Source organism: Ctenopharyngodon idella, chromosome 3 (assembly GCF_019924925.1).
Source record: "Ctenopharyngodon idella isolate HZGC_01 chromosome 3, HZGC01, whole genome shotgun sequence".
NCBI lineage: Eukaryota > Metazoa > Chordata > Actinopteri > Cypriniformes > Xenocyprididae > Ctenopharyngodon > Ctenopharyngodon idella.
The window spans coordinates 45,285,765-45,309,820 of NC_067222.1; the positions used below are offsets into that span (position 1 = coordinate 45,285,765).

Here is a 24,056-nt window from a genome sequence, read left to right on the forward strand (position 1 = left end):
TGAGAACAACGGTTGTCTGGCGTAGTCGAACATGGCTCAGTTTATCTCTGTACAGTTCGCTAGAGATAACAGAGACCGCCGCCCCAGTGTCCACTTCCATGTCAATTGGCAACCCCTCAATTTTTGGTTGCACTTTTATTACAGATGACACTGAATCAGTTTCACTTTTCATTATGTTCACCCGTGAAGAATTGTGCAGTGTTGCTGTGACTTTGTGTAGTGTCAGTTCAGCATCCTTGTCCGAATTTGTCTCTTCCTTTTGATACGTGAGCACGGATTCAGTCAATAGTTTCCTCTGAATTGACTCGCTACTCAGGCCACACACGAATCTGTCTCGCAGTGCGTCATTTAAATTGTCGCCAAACTCACAGTGCTCCGTCAGTTTCTTTAACACCGCCACATATATTGTGCGACACTTTCCCCCTCTGCTTGATATCGTTTGTGAAATTTGAACCTCTCTGCAATCACAATGGGTCTGGGGGTAAAATGTGCTTGGAGTGCGTTCACAATCTCATCATATTCCATAGTCCCGAGCTTAATTGGTGCAATGAGACTGCGTAAAAGTCCGTAAGTCGATGTCCCCATTACACTGAGAAAAACGGACACTCTTTTCTCTTCGCTAATGCCATTAGCCTCCACAAAGTGTTCAAAACGTTCTACGTATGTAGTCCATTGCTCTCTAGCCTCGTCGAACGGCTCGACATGTCCGATAATCGTAGCCATCTTTTCCTCTTGACCGACGGCTCGATGTTGGCTGTGGGAACTTTGTACTCGTTGCCAATTTGTGTTATGTCTGCATCAATTTGCTATAATAACACGTTATATTCTGTTCCGTTTCAGAGAATGCACGGAAAGAACAGGAGACATGACTGCACTGCTTTGCACTGGTTTACTCGGCACGCTGCAACAACAACAACCAACAGCACGGGAGTGCCATCTAGTGGCCATCAGGTATTGTAACATCAACTCAAATACATTACCATTTCTGCCAGACTGTGAAAAGGAGAAGCACATGGAGGAGTGGAAGTCGCTTATTTACTTTAAAAAACTGTTTTTGGCTTGTCAAAGTAAAATTTTAACATAACAGATGTAATGGCTGTTTCATCAAAGCAAATTTGTCCAGGTCTAAAACTATTTATGATGCATATTGGTGATTTATAAAACCATGCAAGTCATTTAGCTAAATATTATTCTGAATTGGTAAGCTAGGTAGCTTTTCCTAAAATGGCAGCTATGGGGCAAAGTGAGCCAAATGCTGTGGGGTAAATTGAGCCAGCGTTTTAACTTACCCCACCATAAGGCAATGAATTTAAGTTAAATCTGAAGTATAAACTGGTGTCATTTCAATGTAATATTACGCAGCTGGTTTAGTTTATCTTTATTTTTGAGTTTATTTGATAGGAACAGTGTACAAGTACACCAAATCCTTCTCTGATACGAACCAGAGGATGTTTAATCATATATATCTTTCCACCTGTAGTCTCTAATGGCCTAACATGGTCGACGTTGCAGAAAAACTACCATGTCAAGAACCTTTTGACTAAAATGTTTATTAGTTTCAGTGACATTTATTCATTCTTATTTAGTTTTTATTTAATTTTACTCAACAAACTCTCTGTTTAGTCTGTTTATGGGAAGGTTACAAGTTTGATGTTCAACATATTGTTTCAGAAATGCAAACAATTAAAGATACTGAAATTTCAACTTAATTTGGTTGGTTTTATGTTGTTCAATTTAGCTTTAAAAAATAAATATTGTAAAATATTTTTACAAATAATATTTGTAAAAGGAAATTTGATTATTAAATTAGTTTTTAAAATAGGTACATTATCTTTAAAATTTCACATGGGTTTGATTCAGATTCAGTTAGATGGTCAGTTTACACCCGCCTAGTGACTTGGCTCAACTTACCCCTAACCTGGGGTAAATTGAGCCAGAGGAACACTTTTTTATAAGAAGCCATATTTTTAGAAACCTTTGTCATAGATGTACTCAAATATAGCAGCCAGAGAAAAACTAATGAACATGAACTTTGATATTGAAAACTTAAAGGGTTAACTCTTCCAGGTTCTACGTCAGAACGGCGGCTCAATATTGGCCGGCTCCTGCGTCAGCATCACACGCATGAGTCGTGCTGCTCACGTGTACAGCTTTGGCCAATATTCTCGGCATTCTGACATATGTCCTGGAAGTGCTGCACTGTGTGTACGACGTAAACAGCATAGTAGAATGACAGGGTGGAGACGAAATTGTTGAATAAAGTCATATTTTGTTTTGTTTTTTGTGCACAAAAAAATTGTTCTTGTCACTTAATAAAATTAAGGTTGAACCACTGTAGTCACATGGACTATTTTAACAATGTTTTTAGTACCTTTCTGGGCCTTGAAAGTGGAAATTAAACTGCTGTCTATGGAGGGATCAGAGAGCTCTCGGATTTCATCAAAATATCTTAATTTGTGTTTGTGTTTATAGACCCTTTTCACATATCCGGGTTTGTTGAAGCGGAAGTCGTCATAGTTGGGTAAAATTCTATGGCGGTGAATGAGAGAAAAGAGAGTGATTGATAACAGCCATCAGAAGAGAGAAAGATGTCATTTTTACTGCCACTCCCATAGCTGCTGTATTAGAAACACCCTCACAGCAGCGTTAACTAGTTTTTTGTAATTTTATGAAAAGGTAATATAATAATAATAAGTATAGTGTTATAAATGTACATACATTTAAAAAAAAAACAATGAAAATATAAAAAACTTTGCAAGATGTACGATGCTGATGACCGTTAAAACGCGTCATCACAGTCTGTGAAAAGGGTCCATTGGTGAGTGTTGGGCGTTCTGGAACAATATGGCTACAGTTGCATCATCCAGGTGGATGCTGCACATTGGTGGTGTTTGAGAAGATTCCCCCCTGCCATATGTAGAGCGCTTTGAGTACCCAGAAAAGTGCAATATAAATGTAACAAATTTTTATTATTATTATTACAAAATAATTCCAACTAAAATTTGTAAGTTCAAATAACTTAATTTGTCAATTTGAAAATACTTAATATTCTAAGTAAATACAAGTTAACTGAGTCAGTGCAACAATTTTTTTTTTACACTAATCTTTGGTACTGAAAACCCAAAAAAGTAAGTTCACATTACTTCCATAAAGACATTCCAAATAAACTTGTCAAATTAAAAATACTTAATATTCTACGTAAACGCAACTTTTTTTTTTTTTTTTACAGTGTAATAAGTGAAGCTAGTAATGCTCTACACTATGCATTTATACACTCTGTACTTATACATTCTATACTCAACTGTGTAGTGTATGAATTGTATAAGGTTATTTTGTCAATCAACATCGAAGTCTGATGCCCTTCCCCCTCCGATACATATTTAAAGCTGCGACAGTGGAGTGCATAAAGTGTCAAATAGTGCACACTTCTTTTTTCGGTTAATTAAGTGCATCGTCTGGGTATTTAAAGTGCACCTTTTCTATTTGGAATTTTCAGTGTGAACACACTACTTTCACTATTTATACTACAAAAAGTCAAGGAACTGTGCATAAGTATGCGAATTGGGACACATTTTTTTATGTCTTTTATCATCAGTTGATTTAATCTAAGGCTGTGGCTGGAAGTAAGTTGTAGTTCTTGCTTCTACTCACCTCTTCTCTTTTTTCTGTTCTTGTTGTTCCACTTTTCTTAAGTGGTTCTGCTTGTTAACTGCAAGTGTTCATCACTAATGCTCAATCGTCACTTAATTAATCACTTAATTATCTCATTAACTTTAACACTGCTTCAGTGGTACAAACCCGATTCCAAAAAAGTTGGGACACTGTACAAATTGTGAATAAAAAAGGAATGCAATGATGTGGAAGTTTCAAATTTCAATATTTTATTCAGAATACAACATAGATGACATATCAAATGTTTAAACTGAGAAAATGTATCATTTTAAGGGAAAAATAAGTTGATTTTAAATTTCATGGCATCAACACATCTCAAAAAAGTTGGGACAAGGCCATGTTTACCATTGTGTGGCATCCCCTCTTCTTTTATAACAGTCTGAAAACGTCTGGGGACTGAGGAGACAAGTTGCTCAAGTTTAGGAATAGGAATGTTGTCCCATTCTTGTCTAATACAGGCTTCTAGTTGCTCAACTGTCTTAGGTCTTCTTTGTCGCATCTTCCTCTTTATGATGCGCCAAATGTTTTCTATGGGTGAAAGATCTGGACTGCAGGCTGGCCATTTCAGTACCCGGATCCTTCTTCTACGCAGCCATGATGTTGTAATTGATGCAGTATGTGGTCTGGCATTGTCATGTTGGAAAATGCAAGGTCTTCCCTGAAAGAGACGACGTCTGGATGGGAGCATATGTTGTTCTAGAACTTGGATATACCTTTCAGCATTGATGGTGCCTTTCCAGATGTGTAAGCTGCCCATGCCACATGCACTCATGCAACCCCATACCATCAGAGATGCAGGCTTCTGAACTGAGCGCTGATAACAACTTGGGTTGTCCTTGTCCTCTTTAGTCCGGATGACATGGCGTCCCAGTTTTCCAAAAAGAACTTCAAATTTTGATTCATCTGACCACAGAACAGTTTTCCACTTTGCCACAGTCCATTTTAAATAAGCCTTGGCCCAGAGAAAACGCCTGCGCTTCTGGATCATGTTTAGATATGGCTTCTTTTTTGACCTATAGAGTTTTAGCCGGCAACGGCGAATGGCACGGTGGATTGTGTTCACCGACAGTGTTTTCTGGAAGTATTCCTGAGCCCATGTTGTGACTTCCATTACAGTAGCATTCCTGTATGTGATGCAGTGCCGTCTAAGGGCCCAAAGATCACAAGCATCCAGTATGGTTTTCCGGCCTTGACCCTTACGCACAGAGATTGTTCCAGATTCTCTGAATCTTTGGATGATATTATGCACTGTGGGTGATGATAACTTCAAACTCTTTGCAATTTTTCTCTGAGAAACTCCCTTCTGATATTGCTCCACTATTTTTCGCCGCAGCTTTGGGGGAATTGGTGATCCTCTGCCCATCCTGACTTCTGAGAGACACTGCCACTCTGAGAGGCTCTTTTTATACCCAATCATGTTGCCAATTGACCTAATAAGTTGCAAATTGGTCCTCCAGCTGTTCCTTATATGTGCATTTAACTTTTCCGGCCTCTTATTGCTACCTGTCCCAACTTTTTTGGAATGTGTAGCTCTCATGAAATCCAAAATGAGCCAATATTTGGCATGACATTTCAAAATGTCTCACTTTCAACATTTGATATGTTATCTATATTCTATTGTGAATAAAATATAAGTTTATGAGATTTGTAAATTATTGCATTCCTTTTTTATTCACAATTTGTACAGTGTCCCAACTTTTTTGGAATTGGGTTTATAAGTACTATCTAAGTACTTTATACTTATTATAGTAATCACAATAAAACTGGTTAATAACTAGGTATTAACCCTGAACCTACCCCTAAACCTAACCTTAACCCATGTAGTTACCTTAAATTACCCAGTACTTTCTTGAACTGTGAGTAAATAAGTGCACATACTGTAAAATAAAGTGCAACCAATATAACTTACACAGTAAAGTTTTCCTAGACAATGTGCTATTTCAGTCTTTTTCATTTATTCACATGTACAGCGTACATTTCCAGTGCCCTGAAGAGTGAACTCATATGTTCAATTCGGAGTCCAAGATCAGAGGTCAGAGGTCACTCTTCCACTAGACTTGCAAACGGACATTACCGGAAGCCAGTGATTGTAGTTTATAAATTTATAGATATGGACATACGGATATTTATCTTACATAAACCCATCGCTTCGCTTCAGCAAGCATTTATTAACCCACTGGAGCTGTGGGGATTATTTTTTATGATGGATGGATGCGCTTTTTTGGACTTCAAAATCTCAGGTACCATTCACTCCCATTATAAAGCTTGGAAGAGGCAGGATATTTTTAATATATCTCCAATTGTGTTTGTCTGAAAGAAGATAGTCATATACACCTATGGCTTGAGGGTGAGTAAATCATGGGATAATTTTTCATTGTTGGGTGAACTAACCCTCTAATTTATGCTAGCATGTGTTAAAATGTGTTGGCAGCATGTTAAATCATGCTAGCAATGTGCTAATTCATGGTAGAAACATGCTAAAACACGCTAACAATGTGTAAAAACATGTTACGAACATCTTAAAACATGTTAGCAATGTCTATCTGTCTATCATTTTTCTGATAGACTGTATTGCCTTCAAAACTTTCAGACTTTAAGCTTTAAAACTACTCTAAACTTTAAACTGAAAACCTTCAAACATCAAGCTTTTAAAACTTCTTCAAAATTTCTGGACAGGCTTCTACAACAGTTATCTAAGTATTTCGAATGAAACTAGATAAAATTATCTGACGTATTTGAAGTAAATAATGAGATATAATTATTACAACTGTGTGTGAAGTATTAGAATGACAAAAGACCATTTGAAAAAAGACAATGTTAAATAAATATTTCCCATGAAATAATGGAGCAGACAGCCCTTTAAAATGAATGTAAAGTTTAGTCAGGCTAAAAGAGGCAAAACAGATCTAAGATGCAGCACTTTTAATTTTAATATTCAAAGCAAAACAAAAATACATCAAGCAGATAATCCAAAGAAGGCAAAACAAACAAACAGTGTGTGCTATACACAAACAATGGCAGACAAAGAACTGAACAAACTGAGGGCTATATATACACATGGGGTAATGCGAACTAAACTAAGGGCAGGTGAAAGGAATCAACAAAACAAGCAGTAACTTTGACAACAGAATGAAACCATGACAACCATATCATACCATATCATATCATATAACATATCAATAACATCAAGAATATTGTGTAAATTCAATTCAATTCAATTCAATTCACATTTATTTGTATAGCGCCTTTCACAATACATATCGTTTCAAAGCAGCTTTACAGAGAGTGCATGTCAACATTACAATTTAGAGAATGCAGTTAGCTAATAATGTTATAATTTAGGCAATTAATTTACAATCACTGTTAGCAATTTAATTGAAGGTAGAAGCAATGAGCTCCTGGAAAAATGAATTACATATTAACAATAATTAGGATATATAGAAATTTGGGAATGTGCGTGTTAATCCAGATGTTGCATCTTCTGAAGTCCTAAATCTTGATATCAAAGATCAAATTCTTTAGTATCTATGTTTACATCAGTGTAAGTGACACCCTTGTATTGACCCTTGGTTTGAAAAGAAAACACACTGCCGTTAGTGCAAGTCATCCTCAAGGTGCCAGTGTAAGGCAGATCAAAAGAGCATCTGCCAATAGTGATCTTTACATCCACCTTCTTCCCTGGTGGAACTTCTATATCGGTGGAAAAAGTTTTCCGACGGTAGTACTGACTCCTGTGGAAGCTTCTCCAAAGCTTGGAATCCCAGCCTTCACCTCCACACTAAATGTTGCTGTAATGTTTTCGCTCATAGACCACGAGGTTGTTTGAATTATTTTTTTTGAAGTTTCGACTGTTTGCTGTGTTCTGACAGAGGTCCCATTTTTCAACGTGACGGATTTGATTTCTTCCGATGCCACCTGTGGAATCACTTTCTCAATAGTGGGATAACTGACATCGGTAAGAACTACGGATTGAATGTTATTGAGAAACTCAAATCCCATGCAGTTAATGTCACATGTGGATCTTCCTTTAATGCCCAGACAAAACCCAGAGCCGACATCGATGGGGTATTCTGTTTTTAAACCCCAGCTTGTCATTTTCACAAAAAATTCATTATTTCGGCTGGTCTTGAATTTAATGGCTCCGAGACGTGTCCCATTACCGTTGCCCCACAGGGACAGTGAGGTGATTCTCTCACCAGGCTGGAACATGTACTCCGTGTAATCTCCCTCTGGGCTTCCATAGGTTTTATTTTGCCCATCTGAAAGCCAGACCCTGACAGCCTTCACCTGCGATGGCCCCACCCATACCCATATCCTCTTCAAACTGGCACCATTGTTCCTGCCAGTAAATGAAAACCAATCTCCTTCATTGCCACCAATTAATTTCAGCATTGTTGGCATCTTTGAAGCTAGTAGATCTGAAATTTGCATGACAGATTGTCAGAATCAGCCAAAGATTTAATGACAAAAAATAATGTTACATCTGATCTCTCCTATCACTGTTACTATTATAACAGTGTTACTCTATTACAGAGTTCTGTAATAACCACATGTAAAGTATTACAATGAAATGTGATTCACAAGAAATACACTTACTTGGATGAATGAAGAAATTCTTCTCAAAAAAGCTTGTGTGGTGACAGTGACATCCATTCAACCAGGGTGTTACTTAAAGCCTCAAAGGGGGTTGGATTTTACTGGCAAAACACACCCAGATTCATTAGAGCTCCTCGTGAGACAGAGAAGGAATTTCATTTCTGAAACGGTTTTGCTTTCCCTTTTACTAGGGGCCTTCACACATATGACCCTTTCTGGAAAATGATCAATAAATGACTGTTCATGTGTGGACAGGACTTTTTGAGAAAATACTGGTAAATCAGTTCTGGTATGAGAAGTTGTAGCATTAACAGTAAATTAACTTTTTGATGCTAAGTGTGAACAAAGCATAAGATGTGAACGTGTACATGGTACTGATTTTTCTTACTGTGCATAGTTTGCTACTTTTTTGTGCTAATTGGTTGGTCCAGGCTGAAATGAAACGGAAGAGATGAAACAACAACAGACTAAACTGTGTGTAAGAAAAATACTAATATTTTAACCCCTTTTAACTATAAACCCTTGCTTCCAAACTACTGTCGTACGAGTGATCACGTGGGGGACGTCTAGTATTTTTCTTATACACACATTTTGTTTGCCCTCAGAAAACATTGATTAATCGTAATACTTTATAATAACTTTGATTAATAAATCATTAACAAACATTACATAATATATGTAATACGTTATAATGTGCTTGTTAATGTTTACTAATTAACTTAACAAATGTTACATAATGATTAGCAGCAGATCATTAATTAATGTAAATTTAAATGCTTACAAATGTTCAATTCATATGATCAAGCAGTTCTTTTCAAATCTACAATGTGAATGTTTATAAAAACATTTATCAACATTTACAAATAATGAATAGTTTCAACCACTGCAAAAACATGAACAAATGATTAATAAATGATTTATAAAAATGTTTAAATAGTATAAGTCTGCATAGACACCACAACAAACGAAGACCTTCATGTGTTAATGAATAATATGTTAAATAGTGTGTGAAGTGCTTAAAATGACCAATTTTTTCCACATTTGTAAATTTAAAAAAATTTATTCAATCCTAATAAACAAACCTGATCCATCTATAGTAGTATAGTATCTACAAGATATAGTACATTTAATGCTGTGCAGATAGAGATATTGCTTCTTTTGTAGCAGAAATAATCTGCTGCAGAAAAGCTCAAAATGTAACGAGTAATTGCATTACTCATTGCAAATGTATTGGAGTAAAGAGTAGATACTTATTCAAAAATGTTAATGTAGTCATGTGGGCAAGTAGTCTGACATATTCCCATTCCCGTCTTAATTCTCCCATGATTTCCTGTCTGTCCTCCTACTGTCCTAACTAAATAAAGTCAAAAGGCCCAAAAATCTAACTGAAATCGATGTGCCTCTTGAACTCAGGAAAGTCAGGTTTATCTGCACAGTTCGCACTCATTCACTTGCATCACACTAACCTCCTAAACCTCACCTCCATCCGGGTCACTGCACCACTGCATCCGGTTCCGCTCAGTTTGCTCCGATTAAGCCTCTTGAGGCCAGGGGAGTGAGCTTTACCTTACAGCTCATACTAGCTGTCCTCCATTACACATGCTCCTCAAATCTCAGCATGTCATCTTAATATGAATTATTTCAAAAAGTTTTTAAAAACATAATAACCCAAATTACATTAATTAATAAGTGGTTGGTACATAAAAAGACTTCCACACATCCAAGAAGACTTGACATTTGTTATTCTGTTATTTAGATTTATTCATTTTGTGTGCACTTTTATTTAAAACAATTAATGAGGAACATTACAAGCAATCTGTTGTAAGAGCCAATAATATTCATAATAAGCAATGGCAAGTTTTAAGTATAAGCTAGATTAATGCACACGCTAAGATATGCTGCCATTTTTTGGAGTTATACAGTAGCCTATAATTAAAAGGAAGATCTAGATTAGTCTACAAAATCTATTACACATGGCCAATTATATTCTGACCATTAATATGAAGTTTTTACATAAAATTAATATAAAAAAATATCTTTCAGTTTAGTGTATAAAAACCTGTCAGACATAACCTCAGAAAATAAGCTTAGAACCTACCCAACAGATGTCTCATGATGTTTTACAAAAATACGAAAATCAATAGCTTTGGCTTCCTGGAAACTGCTTTAAATCAGAGTTATTTCTCTAATCCCAAATTCAGTCACATATATTGTAATATCAGTCACTTTACTTTGAAGTTTAAAGGAACTTAAAAGACCTTTTACTCAAACAGGAATTGTGAGTTGCTGAAATAACAAATATCCGCCTTTTATTTCCAGCAACTCTAATGTTGAAAAGTGAAAGAAGCTGTGTGACAGTTTAGACCACATGGATTTCAGGAACTGTCCTTTGTAGTTCCTTATTATTGAAAGAGATGAAATCATTCTGGTTTCAGTGAGCAAAGAATATTTTGAATGCAAATAAGTTTCCCCCATTCCTGTAGTTTTATCTTTGAAGGGAAAAAAAGTTTGTATATGTTTGTTCTAATAATTTTACACCAGACTGCTTTGTGAATTCACTGTAAAACCTAACAGCTGTTCTAACCCTTTTTAGTTAAGTTTAATTAATGTCCAACTATTTGTTTTACTTAATTTGAAAAAATCTAGTAATCTGACTATTCACATACTATGCCTTATTAATATTCCTTTTAATTATACTAATGTCTAATTAAAACATCTAAAAATGTCTAAAACTAATCAGAGATAAACACTTTCTAAGTAAATACAACTTAACTGAGTCTGTTCAAAAAGATAACAAACAGTTGAGTGAACAATTTTTTTTCAGTGTAGAGCCTCTGCTTCATTCCAGTAGAAGACCAAGAAACATTGATGTTATGCTGCATGTTGCTTTATTTAAAGGCAGTAACTGTGTAGTTCCTGATGCAGTGAAAATCTCTTAGCTAAATCCAGTTGAACATGTATGTGTGCTGTTGTTAGCTAGCAGTTATCTACAAGAGATTTGAGTTAACTTGATGTTTTAATGATTTTGTTTAATTTAGTTATCTGGACTCAGTAATCATATGTTCACATTACTAGCAAATTATAAATAATAGTTTATAAACTTAAATGGCAGTTGGCCGTCGGTTTTCTGCAAATGAATTGAATTAACTCGAGATTTAATTGAGTGCATGGTATATTTACAGTAACATACTGTGAAGTAGATTACAGTAAAGAACTGTACGATTAAGAGTAGATTACTGGCAACTTTTCTGTCAGTATGTTGCCGTTAATTTTCAGGACAATGTTTTACAGTGTACACATAAATGATTTTTAGAGAATCAGAAAATTGCAACAAGCAAATCACACCAAAAGAACTCTGCAGCAAAAGCCCACTTCAATGAGTCAATCTCCCTATGCTCTTAAACTACTATTACTTTCAAACTACTACTTATATTCTGTAACATCTAACTCACATTGATCGATTCAGCTTTAAGATTTAGGAAAAGCTTTTACCCCCCTGAACTGGTCATTTAAATCATGGCCCGGACTCTGACCAGTCTGACTTTTATGGGTCCATTGTCACTTTAGATGCCATTACAGATGCTGCATCTTCAGGTTCCTAGGTGACTTCTCCTAGATTGACCCCATGCTAGGCACCAAGGCCACACTGGAAAAACACACACAATATCCAAAATACAGACATTCAACTAATTAAGTCATCCCAGAATCATACTCTCAGTAGGGCCACAGTTGCCATCTAGCGGTTGAGAATTGTAATTGCCTTTTATTACAGTTTTTTTTTTTTTATTGCAATTTTCACAAGCAACTGGTAAATTTTCTAAACTATTAGTACTATCACAACAGATCATCAAAAGTGCACATTTTTTTAAAAAAAATTCAGCATATTTTCAATTGTGTTAGTACAATACACAAAATCAGAAAGTATCCTTTTCACTATGCAAAATAAGTGTTTCATCTATATAAATGTTTCATTCACAGTAACTGACTTTCATAATGCTATTACTATCAAACTTTTGATTTTCATTTCTCCTCGTTTAGTTTAATACATTTGTCTATTATTTAATCTAACTGAACTTAATGGTTAATCAATGGATCATTTGGTACACCTATTTCTATAGATATTGATTCTATAGGCATAGTTTCTAAAGAAATTATTTGCAATTTCCGATATGGATAGTCAAATGTAACGAATTATAAGCAATTTATCTTAGATGATGACCAAAATGTTCAAAGTGTGTGTGGTCCTGGTAAACCCTGCGTTGTGAATCAAATGTCCCAACAAGGATGGTAATACCAGTAATTTTAGACCATGTTTGGACTTTTTTTTTTTTTTTTTGGTCCCCATGAGGAAAACAGCTTATAAATCACATTAAATTTTCAGCAACAAGGGTGATTTGAAACATGTATTTTGTATTGTTTGCTATTGAATAAACTAATTGTTACAGTTTTTTGTAAAATTGGTTTGGTACTATTTTCACAAGTAAAATGTACATTTTCAAAACTCTTAGTACAAAACTCCAAATTGATCACACTTCTAACACCGCTGGTCATTCTTTCAAAACCTGATTCTAGTTCCTAACATTCTAGTTGTACATATTTTCATTCCACATAATCTTTGTGTCAAAACACAAGATCGTTGAGATATGTAATGAGAACATTTGGTTTATTCACCAAAACACAACAGTAAGATCTTCTTTCAAATTAGTACTTTTAACCATCAGTTAATTCAGTAGCAAACAATGCAAGGTACAGGTTTCAAATCACCATCAGTGCTGAATGAATGTTACTGTACTGTAAAACTGTATACACAGCCATCACAATAGATATTACACTTACATTCAAACAGACAAAAGCCATATTAAAAAATAATAATAAAAAAACATGCTTATGCTAAGTCATTTTACATACAGTAAGCAGAAAAAGTATTTTATTTTATATTTTTTACAACATTACTGTGGTTGCATTGTGAAAAATAAAAGAAAACTGTAAATGGAGATCTGAAATACACAAAATATTAATTAACATCAAGCTAGTCTTCAATATTTAGCCATAAATTTTCATCAACATCACAGTTAATGTCCTCATTGTTCAGGCACCGTGAGAAAAACCTTCTGGCATAACGAATACAGGCTTGACATTGATCTGCAGTTATATCATTGCAAGCTTCATTCATTGCTTGAAGAAGGGTGACATGCTCATGGGGATGGCGATTATATACCTTACACCTCCGTGTAGAAAAGAATTCCTCAATTGGGTTGAGGAAAGGGGAGTATGGGGGAAGGTAGAGGGTCATGAACCAAGGATGTGCCCGAAACCATTCCTGAACCAGCTCTGCATGGTGGAAACCGACATTGTCCCACACAATAACATAAACGACATCTTCACCCTGACAGGCCTGCTCTAGTTCATTTAGAAAAGCCATCAGGTGTTCAGTGTTGTATGATCCTAGAACTGGTCTATGGCCTACCACACCATCTTAACATATAGCTGCACACATCGAGATGTTTCCTCCACGTTGTCCAGGCACTTGTATGGTTGCCTTTTGGCCAATAAGGTTACGACCACGGCATCTGGTTTTTGCCAGATTGAAACCCGCATCAACAAAAATATACTTGTGATGATTCACAGCAGCATCCAGCTCCATCACCCTCTAAAATAATAATTTTGTTAGCTCTTTTACAAATAATAGTTGACATTGTTAACCTGTAGTACAGTACTGTAAATTGCATGTCTATCACATACAGTAAAAGCTGAACACACATTACACTGGTTTAGTGTTGTACCTGAACATATTCACCCGGGCATTGTTTCTCTCAAAAGGGACCAGGTAAATTTGTTTCATAGAAACCTGGTGTTTCTTCAAAAGGCGGGCAATAGTTGGAAGTCTAATTGATGCCACATTGGCAAAGGTGTCATTGCTCTCCTCGATAGCCTGCTTGATTTCAGACAGCCATATGTCATTCTTTGCCCTGACCATTTCCACCACAGCCAACTCCTGCTGGTCAGTTAGAACATGTGGGCGACCACCACCACCAGGCTGTCTCCTGTTAATTCTGAGAGCAAAGCAATATTGCTGTAAATATTTTACTACTAATGACAATTATATGTTGTTCTTCTATACAGTAATGCCATTAACAGTACTATATTGTAAAAGTATAGTGAACTGTTACTGTAGCAGACTTACCGGTTTTCTTGGCGAAAAGTTCTAATGATAGTCCTGACAGTTGACCTTTGTAAATTAGGCTGAACTAACCTGGCAGCCTCTGCCATAGTAAGGCCTCTTAACAACAGAGATTTTCATTTGAGATGACGCTATGCTGTATTCTACCTACATTTCTCTGAAGACCAACTCTCTGTTGAGGAGCACCACCACCTCTTTGTCTAGGCCCATGTCCACCTCTTTGTTGAGGAGCACCACCACCTGTTTGTTGAGGAGCACCGCCACCTCTTTGTCTAGGCCCATGTCCACCTCTTTGTTGAGGAGCACCGCCACCTCTTTGTTGAGGAGCACTGCCACCTCTTTGTCTAGGCCCATGTCCACCTCTTTGTCTAGGCCCATGTCCACCTCTTTGTTGAGGAGCACTGCCACCTCTTTGTCTAGGCCCATGTCCACCTCTTTGTTGAGGAGCACCGCCACCTCTTTGTTGAGGAGCACCGCCACCTCTTTGTCTAGGCCCATGTCCACCTCTTTGTTGAGGAGCACCGCCACCTCTTTGTCTAGGCCCATGTCCACCTCTTTGTTGAGGAGCACCGCCACCTCTTTGTCTAGGCCCATGTCCACCTCTTTGTTGAGGAGCACCGCCACCTCTTTGTTGAGGAGCACCACCACCTGTTTGTTGAGGAGCACCGCCACCTCTTTGTCTAGGCCCATGTCCACCTCTTTGTTGAGGAGCACCGCCACCTCTTTGTTGAGGAGCACTGCCACCTCTTTGTCTAGGCCCATGTCCACCTCTTTGTCTAGGCCCATGTCCACCTCTTTGTTGAGGAGCACTGCCACCTCTTTGTCTAGGCCCATGTCCACCTCTTTGTTGAGGAGCACCGCCACCTCTTTGTTGAGGAGCACCGCCACCTCTTTGTTGAGGAGCACCGCCACCTCTTTGTCTAGGCCCATGTCCACCTCTTTGTTGAGGAGCACCGCCACCTCTTTGTTGAGGAGCACCACCACCTGTTTGTTGAGGAGCACCGCCACCTCTTTGTCTAGGCCCATGTCCACCTCTTTGTTGAGGAGCACCGCCACCTCTTTGTTGAGGAGCACTGCCACCTCTTTGTCTAGGCCCATGTCCACCTCTTTGTCTAGGCCCATGTCCACCTCTTTGTTGAGGAGCACTGCCACCTCTTTGTCTAGGCCCATGTCCACCTCTTTGTTGAGGAGCACCGCCACCTCTTTGTTGAGGAGCACCGCCACCTCTTTGTCTAGGTCCATGTCCACCTCTTTGTTGAGGAGCACTGCCACCTCTTTGTCTAGGCCCATGTCCACCTCTTTGTTGAGGAGCACCGCCAACTCTCTGTTGAGGAGCACCGCCACCTCTTTGTTGCGGAGCACCGCCGCCTCTTTGTTGAGGAACACCGCCACCTCTTTGTTGCGGAGCACCACCATCTCTTTTTTGAGGAGCACAACCACCTCTTTGTTGAGGAGCACCGCCACCTCTTTGTCTAGGCCCATGTCTACCTCTTTGATGCAGGTTTCTCTACAAGTCTATCCTGCTCTATGTTTGAACATTGCAAATGTTCACACACAGTTCTACTTATATGGTATCTAATTGTGATCATCAGGTGAAAGTAATTAGTAATTGGTCTTTCTTGGCTGATAGCTCTTACAGCAGTTTGTAACTTACAAATTATCAGACAACAATCAGACCAGTTGAAAATCTATGGACATATACATGATTCATTGATTAAACATTAAGATCAGTTGAATTAAATGAAAGACAAGTGTATTAAACTGAATGATAAGACATGCAAATCAAAAGTTTGATATTGAAAACATTATGAAAGGCAGTTACTGTGAATGAAACATTTATATAGATGAAACACTTAAGTCAAGTTTACACTACAGGACTTTAAACGTCAGCAGATCGCTGTGCTGTTCAGACTACGTGACTTGCTGTGGAGTCTTGAAGTCGTTGTGGTGATCACACTATGTGACAGTACGTAATTGATCCGCAACAGGATGTTACACACTACACGAGCTGATGACAACTATCACCCAACGGCTTTATTTGAAAATGGATGTTGGAAGGAAATTAGATTAAATTTTGAATTAAAATTGAAATAGCCCTTTCACACATAAGTTTAAAACATTCTATTCTACAGATGTATTGCTTTTCTCACCATGTCATCAACTATCTGATATTCCGTTTCTCAATTATGTGAAAGTGAGTGTTTTGTCATTTAAAAACCTATATAATGACCTTGATCTTAATATATAATGTGAATTCATCCGTCCTGAAATACATGTGGCCGGTGAACTGGGAGAACAATAGAGTGAGTGAGCTTTATAGTTACCTACACAATGTGTATCTGATATGAATAAACGTCGGCAAATTATATTTGAATGGATTGTTATTGCTGCTTCTATAGACATCAGTGTATATTTCATTGGCTGTTGCATCACGACACGTGACACCACAGGATATCGAGTTGGCCGACAGCTCCAGATATTTAGCATGCTAGATATTTGTCTGGTGTCAGCGAGGTGTCGGCGACGCGTCAGCGAGCGTCTTTGATGTGTCATTGAATAGTTCACACATAAAGAGTGCAGAGCGCCGATCACCCGCTGATTTTCCCCCAATCACAGCCCGACCTGTCGGCGAACTCGTTAACTTGCAAATGGCTTAAAATCCTGTAGTGTAAACTTGGCATAACTTTGTGTTGTGAAAAGATTACTTTGTGATTTTGTGTATTGTACTAACACAATTGAAAAAATGCTGAAATGTTTGAAAAAAGTGCACTTTTGATGATCTGTTGTGATATTAGTACTAAGAGTTTAGAAAATGTACACTTTACTTGTGAAAATAGTACCAAACCAATTTAAAAAAACTGTAAAAGTACTAAACTGAAAGAAGAACATACCGTTGTGTTTCGGTGATTAAACCAAATGTTCTCTTTACATATCACAATGATCTTGTGTTTTGAAACAGTGATTATGTAGAATGTTGCTTCTATGCGAATGTGTGTCCGTTGTGTATATATTGTGTGTGTGTGTGTGTGTGTGTGTGTGTGTGTGATTGAGAGAGCGGGAGAGAGAGCATGACATTATAAAACTTTTTTTTTTTTTTTTCTGCTGTTGTAGACTGTAATGACCTTTTGAAATAACTGAAATCATTTGACGAAGTGATATGGAACTGTAATGCGGGGGTTTAAGATAACAAAACATAATATGTATTATTTAAATGTACTAAAAATGAATTCAAACTAAATAGATTTTATAGAATAAAGTATGCAATAATGCACTTGGACCCGTTTCTGCTCGTCTCTTCTCTTTTTTTCTGTACAGACCCTCCACTATCTAGCACATTCAAATGAACACACTTCCAAAGAATTACAGTAACAATGACCATCACAGAGAAAAATGTAGACACACTCACGAATGAGAAAGAAAAATGTAAAAGACTGTTTTGAGTAATAAACAAATGATGCGATGTGCTGTATGATAGCACATAACACAGAAAAGGCTTTTTTCCCCTCTCCTGTTGCTGCTATAATAACACAGAACACATTGAATACATACTAAATAATAATAAATGAATATGAATTGTTTTTGATAGACATGATTATTAAGGGTGAATACAATTTTCTAAAGTTATTTGTGCAAGTTATTTCTTGAAACATTATCATCTGTAAAGTGTACGTACAATATATGCTGCCACAATTTCATATAAGGAACCCAAAACAGCTTGAGTGGGAATGAAACAGTTACAGGAGAGCACTGTCCCTCTCACAGGAAGAAGGTCTAAGGTTCGAGTCCCGGATGAGCCAGGAAGGCCTTTCATGTGGGGTTTGCATGTTCTTCCTTGTGTTGTTGTGGAATCCAAATTCATGCATGACAAGTGAACTGAAGGTAATCCTGCCTTCAGCCTGACAACCTGGGATATCACAATCTGTGGTGTTTTTTTTTTATTTTGTTTTCAAAGGCTTACAGTTTTTGTCATTTCATTCTGTTTTCTTCCATTGCCATGGTTATTAATTGTTTCATTTAATTACACATAGCTGTTCTTTATTGAACCGGGCGTATATCCGCCTGTCACCCACTCAAGTTATTCAGCTAAATAAATATAAACAGATCCGTTTCAAGAGCTTGTGGATGTCTTACGCCGAGCACCTTCAATCCACCAGCATCTCTACCAGCGATCACCTCTGCCAACACCACCGTCACTCCTTCCCGCCTGTGTATGCCAGTCCCATGGCCAAACCGGCGCCCTTCTCTGGTTCGGTGGAGGATTGCAACGGATTCCTATTGCAATGCTCGCTGGTCCTGGAGATGCAACCGCACTTATACCCCGACGACCAGGCAAAGGTAGCATTCATCATTTCACAGTTAAATAGCAGAGCACTTCAATGGGCTGAAACTATTTGGTCGCAAAATAGTACAGTTACCCAGTCTCTCACCAGTTTTGTTAACCACTTCAAAGAAGTGTTCGGTAGACCAGCCGGGGATTCATCAATTGGTGAGTAATTATATCATTTAAAACAAGGTACAATGACTGTGAATGAATATGCCCTTAAGTTCAGAACCCTTGCTGGATGGAACGAACAGTCTCTGTTAACCACTTACCGTCAAGGCCTGGATCCACGAGTGCGGTTGCATCTCGCTGCATACGAGGACTCCATCGGGCTAGAACGATTCATCCAGCTCTCCATTCGCTTCGCCACACGTATGCAGTCGTGTCTCAAAGACCACCAGGGCCAGTCGCTACTAACATCATCCCTCTGCCGTCCAGAATCCATCAGCCCTCCAGAACCAGCCAATGAACCCATGCAACTGGAAAATACCCAGCTGACTTTTACTGAGCGGCAGAGGTGGCTGACCCAGGGATTATGTTTATATTGTGGTGCTCCTGGGCATGTCATCTCAGCATACCCCACTCGTCCTCCTTGTCCCATGGTGAGTGCCATTCTTCCTCCTATAAATAAGATGAAGCCTCAGTAATTCTTACTGCTGCCGATGTTTCCATTCCAGTCAATGCTCTCCTCGACTCCAGGTCAGCGGGTAACTTCGTCTCTGGCGCCCTCTGCCGCCAGCTCAAACTCAAGACCACAGTCACACCGTCCACCTACCAGATACACTCAATAACTGGAAAACCTCTCAGTCATAGATGGGTACATCTGTGTGTTGGACCAGTGCAACTCCAAGTTGGCCTTCTACACATCGAACATCAACATCTGCTGGTTCTAGAGGAATCCTGTCATCTCATGGAAAACCGGCGAAATCCTGAAGTGGGGCGATAACTGTTTCCCGAACTGTTTTCCTGCATTACCTCTGCATTCCTCTCCTCGTCCAGAGTCTCTTCCCGTCTGCACTACTTCCATCGAAAGTCCTGTGGAGAAACGTTCGGTGGATGTTCCTCCTCGTTACGCCCCCTTCAGCGATGTCTTCTGCCCAAGGAAAACCTCCAAGCTGCCTCCACACCGGCCATGGGACTGTGCCATCGATCTGCTTCCGGGTGAGTCAGTGCCCCGTGGGAAGATCTACCCTCCGTCAATTCCCAAGGAGAAGGCCATGGAGGAGTACATCAAGGAGGCGCTACAACAAGGCTACATCCGCCCGTCTACTTCCCCTGCTGTGAGTTTCTTCTTTGTGGCAGAAAAGGACGGTGGCTTGCGGCCTTGTATCGATTACCGGGCACTCAACAAGATTACTGTCAAGTTCCGCTACCCACTTCCCCTCGTCCCAGCGGCCTTGGAACATTTCCGCGGTGCCACTGTGTTTACCAAGTTGGACCTCCGCAGCGCTTACAACCTCATCCGAATACGTGAGGGGGACGAATGGAAGACAGCCTTCGTGACCCCTACCGGACACTATGAGTATTGCGTCATGCCTTATGGCCTGGTCAACGCCCCCTCTGTATTTCAGGACTTCATCCACGAGGTGCTTCGGGAGTTTCTTCACAAGTTTGTTCTGGTCTACATTGATGACATTCTGATATACTCCCGGAGCATGGCCGAACATCGCCACCACGTTGCGGAGGTCCTGAAACGCCTGAGGGAATTCCATCTGTTCCTCAAGGCTGAAAAATGCTTTTTCCATCAACCCTCAGTGCAGTTCCTTGGCTACAACATCGATAGCAGTGGCATCCAGATGGACGAGGGGAAGGTTGAAGCCATCAAGAACTGTCCAACTCCATCCACCATCAAAGAACTCCAAAGATTCCTAGGATTTGCAAATTTCTACTGCAGGTTTATTCAAAACTACAGCTCCATCACAAGCCCATTGACCAACCTCTTCCGCAACAGGCCCAAGTCTCTGTCCTGGTCACCAGCTGCCACCGATGCCTTCAACACCTTAAAAAAAGAAGCCTTCATCACCGCTCCCCTCCTTGTTCATCCTGATCCAGAGAAGCCCTTCATAGTCGAGGTGGATGCTTCAACCACGGGAGTGGGAGCGGTGTTATCCTCAAAATTGAGTTGTTCACATATTCTTATTCTGTGACAATTTATTTACATTATGTGATGTTTTTAATAAATACACTGACCAAGCAAATAAATATAGTAAACAATAGGATAAAAACAACGAATTAAAAATTACGTTTTATTATGTACGGAAAACACATACTCACTTTCTCCCGCTCTCTCTCCCACTCAAAAACACACACATACAGTACGAACACACACTCGCACAGAAATGTGTTATCAGCGCTGCTCTGATGGGTTTATCAGTAAAATAGTTTAGCAACTTAAAAGGTACATGACATTTCACACTAGTGATGCAATAACGGCCCTGTTCTTGAAGCAGATAAACATACAATTTCGTTATTAGTAGAGATGCTGCTGCCGAACACTGTTGAGAGACCCACACACTCTGTCTCTCTCTCTGTCTCTCTCTTACTATTTTGCTCATTTTTGCTGTTGTTTTTGTTCTGAGTTATTTGTAGCCTGTTTCAGAGTTTATCCCCCTTTATTTGAATGTCACCATTGTTGAGATTCATATGAGTTTTATTTTGATGTCTCTGTGTGTCTTAACGTCGCTGTAGTTCAAAACTTTTCTGTGAATGTGTTTAAAACTTTCATAAAAAAAAAGTCATTGTAGTGATTTTGGACTAGCCTCACTCGAGGGTACCACAAATTTAGCGGTTTATGGTCTTAAATATTAATATTAATATTTTGTAGATGATTCCTTCCAATATTTTCGGGGCACCAGTCAAGTCTCACCTTGACAATAAAGAACAATCATGGAAGATTGTTGACTGAATTACAATTATATAAATTGAAGGAAGTTCATCAACTGACCATCTGAAGGATTTGTGAGATATTGTTAACTTGTAGAGCCTCTTACTGTATTATCAACACAAGGAAGACGCAAGTATAATAAATGGATTTTATTAACAAAAGGATAGACAAGAGTAACTAACAACTACTGAATGGATAAAGTGCAAAAAGACTGATAAATGCAAGTGAATGAGTTGGATGTTACTATGGCAGTTACAAGTTAATCTTATGGAAAGATAAACTGTAGTTTCTCTACAAGAAATAAGGTAAACCTTATTCTGAATTCAACAAATAAACCGATAGATTATTTGTTATCAACTGATATCAACTATGCAAAATCTAATGCAAATTAGATAATCATATACTGACAATATACACTAATGCCAAGGTCTCTAGAAAGAGGTTTGGTAAGTGATATTTACATTTGCCTGGCCGTGCTGAATCCGAGCAGTAATGTCTTCCACTTGTTGAGCTGGGCAGCGTTGCAGTGGCAAGAAAGGACTTGGAATCTGTTTCACAGCCTTGAACACGAAGTACTTGTGAACGTTGAACTCCTGGAGCACAGAGAATGTCCTTTTCCTGGAACATGCAGAAGAAGAAGCCTTGAAGGTTCTGATGTCTGTGCAGACGATCCTTATTCTCTGGAACATGCAGACGGAAGGATCTTTAGATTCTGAAGTCAGTGCATATCCGGACAGTCTGGAACACACAGATCTGGAGGATCTCTGATGAGAGGATTTTTAAGTTAGTGCAGAAGATATCTTGAAGATGGGGGGCAAAGCTTGTAGTCGTTGTCTCTGGTGCAGTTTTCAAACTCCCCAAATTCACTTCTTGCAGAACTTCCTTGTTTCTCTCTTTAGAGCTTTCAGAGTCTTGAGAGAGCAACTTCACAACTCTGTAGAGTTGGACTTAGCTTGGCATATCTTGGGACCAGAACCATGAACCTTGACTGAAACAGGAACTAGAGCATGGAACCAGAACAGGAAACTACAGCAACCCAAATGGAACAATTATCGGTAACACTTTATAATAACTGCACACTATGAAGCATTAGTTAAGCATTAGTAAACAGTCAATTCATCATTTATAAAGCATTAATAGACATTAATAAGCAGTTTATAAATACACCTATAAATGCTTTTTTTCATGATTTATAAGCATATCTATAATGTGTTTAATAATTGTATTTTCATACTTTATTAATGATCAATTTATCATTTCTAAATTAAGTATTATTATTATTATTATTTACAAACCAGTTATTTAGGAGTTGTCAGTGGTTCATAAGATCATTTATAAAGTGTAAGTAAATGATTAATAAACTATTTAAACATACATTTATACATCTTATTATTTAGACATATAGTAATATTTACTCAGTGTGTTAATAAATGCTTTATTAATACATATTCCTACTGTAATTCATGATTAATTCAGGTAGTTATAAAACATTTAGTAGTTGTCAGTTAACTATTGTTGTGAGCTCATCTAAAGTGAGCACTATTCATGCCGCGTAAAGCTTTACAAAGAAGATTTAAAGGCTCAGTGATCTTCTGCACTGCTGTTCTCTAATGTTTTAAAGTTAGTACTGAGGTAGTTTTGACACTGTGAAATATTTTATAACATTGTTAATGTTTTATAAAAATATTATTTGTTGTATTTTGGCACTCCTGTAATCCAGTGTTGGCACTGGTAAAATTTTATTCAGCAATGTCTACACTTTACAGAAATGTATTTTTATATCAGATTGCAAAAGCTTAGTTTCATTTTACTGCACAGTTATGTTTTCTGGAGGAGTACAGGGATTTTTACCTTCTGTGAAATTGCAGAGGTTTACTTTTAATTTTATATCAAGTTACCCATTGTAAAGTTTCATTTTTTTCCTTGAAATAAATATTTCTATGTTCTGTATCCTTTAAATCTCCTTTATAAAAGCTTTACGAGGCATGAATAGTCCTCACTTTAGATGAGCTCACAAAAATAGTTAACTGACAACTACTAAATGTTTTATTACTACCCAAATTAATCATGAATTACAGTAGGAATATGTATTAATAAAGCATTTATTAACACACTGAGTAACTATTACTATATGTCTAAATAATAAGATGCATAAATGTACATTTAAATTGTTTATTAATCATTTACTTACACTTTATAAATGATCTTATGAACCACTGACAACTCCGAAATAACTGGTTTGTAAATAATGTAATACTTAATTTAGAAATGATAAATTGATCATTAATAAAGTATGGAAATACATTTATTAAACACATTATAGATATGCTTATAAATCAAGAACAAAGCATTTATAGGTGTATTTATGAACTGCTTACTAATGCTTTATAAATGATGAGCTA

General features: G+C 38.0%; 1 protein-coding gene and 1 pseudogene across 1 annotated transcript in view; both read right to left on the minus strand.

Moving 5' to 3' along the window:
* Positions 1-24,056, minus strand: part of pycr1a (pyrroline-5-carboxylate reductase 1a) — a 173,983-nt gene that overhangs the window by 123,032 nt on the left and 26,895 nt on the right. The gene's annotated exons all lie outside the window — the stretch shown is intronic.
* On the minus strand, positions 6,580-8,392 carry LOC127509779 (aerolysin-like protein; annotated as a pseudogene).